The sequence below is a fragment of the Struthio camelus genome, chromosome 4 (assembly GCF_040807025.1).
Source record: "Struthio camelus isolate bStrCam1 chromosome 4, bStrCam1.hap1, whole genome shotgun sequence".
Classification (NCBI taxonomy): Eukaryota; Metazoa; Chordata; class Aves; order Struthioniformes; family Struthionidae; genus Struthio; species Struthio camelus.
The window spans coordinates 79,835,357-79,842,502 of record NC_090945.1 but is presented as its reverse complement, the minus strand read 5'-3'; the positions used below and the strand labels follow the sequence as shown (position 1 = coordinate 79,842,502).

At 41.3% G+C, this 7,146-nt stretch overlaps 1 long non-coding RNA gene across 1 annotated transcript in view; it reads right to left on the bottom strand.

Moving 5' to 3' along the window:
• Positions 1–270: 270 nt before the first annotated feature.
• LOC138067252 (uncharacterized) overlaps positions 271–7,146 on the bottom strand; it is a 56,688-nt gene continuing 49,812 nt past the window's right edge. The window contains exon 6 of the long non-coding RNA XR_011141131.1: positions 271–5,865. This is a non-coding gene — a long non-coding RNA (uncharacterized lncRNA). The remainder of the gene's footprint in view (positions 5,866–7,146) is intronic.

Genomic DNA, 7,146 nt, shown 5'->3' with positions numbered 1-7,146 from the left:
TTGCAGACATAAGCTTAATATCAGCTGCTTGTGCTGTTTCCTTTTTGAGCACACAAAAAGACACAGGAATTTTACAGGCTCAGCTTACAGTGTGGGCTACTACAACAGCAGCATATGCACTGCCTTGGAAGAAAAAAACTCATTTCTAAATGTAAAACAGAAAATAAAGATGTTATTTTACATAATATTGAGTGGTACACAGTGGTATATCTTTCTTTTTTTGTGATGTTCAAAGAAAAAGAACGTATACTGAGAAATTGTATAGGAAAGTTGCACCAAAGAAAGGAAGTGGGACAGATTAGAGATCTTGACTCTTAAAGACAGTATAATACATTTCAGAAACTAAATAAACAGAATTCACACCAAGTTGGCTGACATTTTGAAAGGTGCTAACTCAGCATACTGTTGCAAGTTTCTGCTGAATTGAGCACTTTTATTCTTTGAAACAAACATCTGTGATTCAGTGTGATAGATTTTAATATAGTTAGACAATATAGCAAGATGTGTTTTAGAGAAAAACATTAGTATGAATGAATGGTGCTTGCAAGCTCCACAATACCCACTTTTAAATTATACTGAATAATAGATTTCACTCCAGATTGCTACTATCGACTGAGAACAATCTTTTGTGTTATTAAATGAAGTCAACAGAGCAGATAAAAGGGTATTTTTCCCCAAAACATGGTGTCAACAATTTTAAATTGGAATTTTTACACAGTATCCTGAACTACGGCATTTGTGCGTGTCACTGTTTTAGGTGACTTAACACATAGAATTAAAGAGTGCCAAAGCACAATGCGTATAGTAGAGCCAAGCATACTAAAAACTGCAGAATCATTCACTTCTCATTTTATTTGTTTTCACACTCACTAGGAAGAGTGTAGAGCATGTCTGTGCTGCATAAGTCTGTGCGAGGTACAATTATTCAAAGCAGTTCCGAACAAGAGCACTAAGCAGAAAAAAGGAGGGAATTCATTCGAGGAACAGGAAAAGAACATTATTCCTCATCTCACAAGTCAATTAGCAAATATGACCCCAAGTGCTAACCACTTTAGCCTGTTCTGGATTTTTAAAACCAAAGGCTGGCTATCAAGAGTCTCATAATTAATTTTTAATCCCAGCTACCGGCTAGGTGTGGCCTTTTCCCACAGGTTTCATTAATGATTTTACACAATATGGCACCAACTCAGACAATTGCTTAGACATCAGGAGCATACGGTGTAAGCAGAGCACACAGTCATCTTCAAAATGGTATTGCTCCTTGCATTTCCCAGCTCTAGCATCCTTAAGGAAGCGTGAAAGTTCTCTAGATACTTACAAAAGACAATTGCATAATATTTAATTTGATGTTCAGTAATCATTCCATCATTTGGTTCAGATGATAAAGTGGATACAGATGTTCATTAGCAACAAAAGCATGTGTAAACAAGGAAACAATCCAGGAAGCTGCTAGCATCCAAAAAGTCTGAGGCTGACCATCATGTGCTCCGCAGTCACAGACATCTATCTTTAGACCAAAAAAGAAATCTTGCCTATCTAACATTTATAGAAGTCCAAATTAATTTTTCTCACCATAGATTTACTTGGAAGGTGAGGGCATTTTGTGCAGAGTATATTTAGGTCCCAGTGGCCTAAATGTGCAGAGGAGTCTGCAGTTTTCTGGCCAGGAGGATTTGATCCTACAAGTCTTTCCATACGGTCACCCTGACACTCTTCTTTTCCAAAAAGCTCTACTGCCTGAGAGGCAGAGAGTCACATAACCTAGTTTTGCAGATCTTATTACTGGCTGCAGCAATAGGTAATAAGAAAGATTACTCTTGGGGCCTTTTCCAGACCTATTTTCTGTCCCAGTTTCCCAAAGGAGAAGGAAAACACGAAGAAGGTCAACTGCGGGGAGCCACAGTTTCTGTTTGTCAGGTCAAACATCCCAGACTATATCCCTATCCTCTGGAGAGAATCATTCACACGGAGAAGATTAGCCAAAAGAAATAGCAAGCAGCCAGATTATCCACATCCACAGTTTAGTCAACTAATGAAACGGTACCTTTATACATTTGCTGCCTTTTAACCTTTAGGTTTCCAGGTTCCTGGTATTCAGCCCCTTAAGCAACACTATACTTCAGGAGATGCTGAATATACAACTGATACAGATAAATTTGCAGCTAATCTCTCATGGCTGAGTCATTTCTAATCAGCCACAAGATGTCAGTGTTGCAGAATATTATTCTTACCTGTAAAGAAGCATCTATTTATATTGCTAAGAGTGGCTGTCAATACTGGGTTTTATTCATTAAGGCCAACAAAAAAGCCTAAGGAAAGAGTACGCAATCAAGGACAATAAAAATCTGCATGGCCAAACGCAATTTATTATTACCCATGTTAGGTAAAACTTGAATTATGTGCTCATTGCTGCCACCTTCTCCTAAAGTAAAGTGGAAATCCATGCATCTCTTCACAAGTCCCCAAAGCAACTCATGAAAGACTTCAGCTTGGCAGATGGTTGTTGCATAACAACGTTACTTGGAATGGAGTAACATAAAATGACACAGGAGCTGTTTCATGATGAAAAAATTAGTCCATCCAACGAGAAACAAAGCTGTCCAGGAACTTCAAATCTACCAACTCTCCCTAAATATGATAAATGAAGTAAAAAAACATGCTAATGGACAACCTCCCCTTTCTTACTCTTAGTGTATACTTCCACACCCTTCTGGCTCTGGCAGCAAACTTTGCCGACGTAGCTCCGTCATGGAGTTCTTTCTGTGCCCGGACTCCGGTTTCCTTTCTACGTTTGATCAAATCCCAGCTGTACGAGTACAAGTTTTTGTAAGGCCACGCTTCAAATCAGATTACTGAACTATCTGGTTTTAAAATACCCTTTCCTCTTCCCAATCCTTCCCAGAAGGCCAAGGACAGGCAGAACTTCTGAACTGGTATTGTTGTGGAATCAGTGCATTGTGAAACTGCACCCCAGATTTCCTCTGGAGACTCACTGACCCATGTGCCGATTATTTTTCTGCTTCCTTCTTCATTGCCTGAGATTTGCTTCACCAAACACTGACTTGACTTCCACTTCTAAGTATAGCAATGCACTGATACGACTAGCATGAGAATTCCTGTTTACTTTATTTGCTTCCATTCATGTCCTCTGCACTTGTTTACTTTCAAAACCGCAGGAAGTATGAATTCGGTGGGAGTGGAGACTGGACTGCTCACTGTAAAAAGTTACGTGAATAGAGATAGACGAATCTGTACATACTGGCAGTTTTAAAAATACACAACGGGAACATAGTTATTTAGGTTGGGAAGTTGCGTAGACAGTCTAATATGCTTGATCCATCTGCAGCTTCTTTCAGAAAATATTAACGTATCGCCCAATAGCAAATATTGTCCAAATATTTCCATATGGGTCACTCATAATTTAGAGGGAGAAAATACTTCACCCAACTCTTGCGACATCCCCCAGCTGCCTTCTCTGTCCCTCCTGTTCTCTAGAGCACAACCTATTCTTTGAAAAATACAGCCACAGGCAAAGCAATAAAAACAAACCTCAGGGAAAATCCTTCCCATTTCCAAATCTTCCCTCCACTTTTGCTGATCTCCTAAAATAAGAAAATCCACTCCTGGTTTAACGAAAATCATAAAATCGTTCTTCATAAAGACAATTCTGACAACTCCTCCCTGTTCCATTAAACAGTCGGGCTGCAGAGACTGTAAATCCCTATTTTTATCTCTGTCCCATCTTTGCATTGTGTTGAAGGCACCGTCTTCTCCGCTTGGAGTCAGAGACTCGGTTTGCTTGTCACGTCCCGCCTACCCCGTTAGTAACAGCGGGCACCTGCTTGCCAACGCTCACAGGTCACCACGAACGAACGAACGTCGCTGGCATGCCCAACGGGGGCGCGCACGCGCAGCCCGGCTCCGCGCTGCAGGCACAGTGACCGGTTGTCTGCACTTCCCGGCTGCCTGGAAATCTGGTAGATTAATGCCCCAAAGTGGTAGAGTTGGCAGGAACGCGGCGGAGAGATTCTCAGAAAAGCCTGACAGTTTCTGTTGAACTAGCTAGCCTCATTTAAACTCGCGTTTGCCAGGGTCATCTCAGGATGAGGACGACTAATTTTTCCTGGGGTCGCACTCACTTAAGGATGTTTTCCAGCAGGTTCTAAAATTTCCAAGCTACTTACCAAAACTACGTAGACTTGTTGAGAGACTCGGCACTACAAACCCTCACGGAGACAGATGTTAGTTTTTAACACAATTCCTGGAAAAGTTAAGGAGGCGACTGAAGCGGGGTTATTTGATCCAGCTCATATGTATGGAGCAGGCTAACCTAGCTAAACAAGGTACGGTGCTTCAAAAAACTAGAGCAGTCTATGAGGTAAAGGTTGGGACAGACTGGAAAAGCGTTTCATCAGCCCAAAATTAATAAAGACGGGGATGGAAATACAAGACCTAGGAACCAGAGAGTAGAAGTGTATCTAGTTTCAAGCACCACAGTGAAAAGGTGAAAGAGCCTCATTAACGCAACTGAGTTCTGGCACCAAAATCCTGCCTTTCGGGTACACCTCTTTCATCTGCTTTGGCTATTCCTTCCTGCTAACAACCTGGGGATTTTGCTGATAGGCGGCAGGGTGAGGAATAGTACTAGGGTATTTGGGTTTTTTTTTTTTAACTTTTTTTTTTTTTTGAGTTGGAACTTACAACAGGAAAAATAAAGGACTTAAATTATAAAAGGGCAAACTTCAGCTGTACCACTTAATTCAGTTTCACATGAAATAACCTTTCAAATGGTGCTTGAAAGTCAAGTCAAATTTTAATATAAATGGTACTGCCAGGTTAACATTAACGTATGAGACACTGCCCTTTATGTTTCACTATCATCCCTTTGAATGTGTTGAACAGTAATTTTAACAGAATCATAAAAATCTTCAATTTCCTCTCTGTAGACTCAACCAATGCCAAGAGCAGTAAAAGAGTTATGCTTCTGTCTCATTTGTAAGGTTTGCAATTATTTTAACACCTCTGTTTCTGCAGGTCTTGCGTACTTAGATCCTAGGCCTGTTAAACCTTCGGTTAGAAATATTTTTACAACAAGAACTGCCTAAACTATTTTGTCTTTACTTGTTTTTTCCAACAAGGTTGTTAGAATTAGAAGCTACAAGCTTAAAAAAAAAGGGGGGGGATGGAAATATTCTGATGCAGATGTGCTTAACAATTTGACTTCAGTGCTGTGAATTAAACAAGGGCACTGGAAAGTTGTTTAAATATGTATCAGATGCTGATACGTGGTTGGGTTTTAAGGTGAGAAATTTAAGCCCTCAGACATTCAAATGAGAGAAAAGCCGGGGGTGGGGGGGGACGACAAAGATGCAATCTGCGCTTGAAACGCAGCGTTTGCGAAGGCGGCGCACCGGGGCGGGGGGACGCCGGCGAGCTGCGAGAGGGGGCACCCCGCATCCCCAGGAACCAGCTTGGGTGGCCCAGGTTCCCACCAGCACGCAGTCGCCTTCCTTCGGTCTGAGCCACTGTGCCAAGCGATGGAAAATCAGGCTCTGCCAGTCGAGAGACTGAGATGCAGCCGTTTCTTTATTGGATGAAGTAGCAGCGCTGGATCAGGTGTGAAGAGAGTCTGACTCACTCTTTCCCGTAGTGCCGAAAGCGTGGCGACCAGCAATTTCTTTGTCTCCCAGGCCAAACGCAAACCTCGCCCAACACAGATGGGTCTGTAGGCTGGAGACTGAGGCGCAGGGTCTGTCGAGCCACCCTGCTCTCACGCAGCCGGGACGTCTCACCCTTGGCGCAGGGGAAATCGTTCATTCTGGCGGTAGCAGTCGGTTTTGAACATCCTCCTCAAGCGTTTCTTGCCTGATTTGAAAGAGAAATCACTCGTGCTGACTGAGCGCCTTTAGAAAGGATAAACACTTCACAAAGCAGTATAGATTTCCATTTTTTAATTATTCCACATTCACGGCTGCGGGCAAGACGTAGGCAGCTGCCCTGAAAAAGTGGCAGCTATTAGGCGCTGAGCCGTAAGGTTCATGCGTGTTCTGGGGCAAGTGTCTCGCACAGATGACCACCGGCTGGTCGCCTTGCGTTTTGGGGTGTCTAACTTCAGGCACCAGCTGTGTGATTTCCAGAGATCTTCGCTATAAACATATAAAGCACTATAAAACACTAAGCGCTCTGAAATAGAGGACCATAATAATCTTATACTGGCGCCTTTTTGATACAGAAGTGTCTGCCTCCACTCAGTATCTGTAAGATAGATATAATAACGCCTCTTTACAAGACCATTGTAAACACAGAGGTAGTAGTTTGGGGGAATTCCTAAGACAGTGTAACAATAAAAAGGATGGAAAGAAGCCTAGGATGAAATTAATAATCTCACATTTATTATTAAACAAAGCCAAAGGCCATGCTTCATAAGACTAAAATATCTGTGATCACATCATCTGAGAGTTTAGCACGATGCAAAAAAAGCAACGTGTCAAACTCTGACTTCAAGAAAATCTTTAATTCTGGCATTTCCTAACTTTAAGCACTTGGATTTACCCCTAACATTCACAAAGTGTAGGATTTTTTAGTGTAATCATATTTTATCTATGAAATGCATCCTCTCCAAATTTACAGCATTCTGATATCAAACAGCCTGAAAAATTGGAAATGATTGGCTTAAGAATGAAAGTTGCTTGAGCTCCTGTTGACTTCTTTTCTAATTTTCAACTAGTATTTTAATTTCAGAATTTTCTTTAACATTTTGCAAAGTAAATAATGATTTTGTACCGTTGTATATCATTTACATTAGCTACCTCTAGCCTTACTCTGGGTTTGTTATTTTTAGTGGAAAACGTCCTCAGACTTTACCATTTAAGCATCAGCCATTCCATGAGAGTAACCTACAAAAATAATCTGGAATATTCGTATTTCACAACGCACTGACCACATGTATGTAATTGGGACATAATGTTTTGAGTCCAGAAAATGCTTAAGTGTGTGTCTGAATTGGGGCCTGGATAATGCATCAGTTCTGGTTATTTGCAAGTCACATTTCAATATCCAGCTTTTCAGGCTGTGTGTTTTTTTGTAGTTGCAACTTTCCACCTCCCCCGCACTGATTTAAGTGATGTTATTCTTGGCTAATAGTAA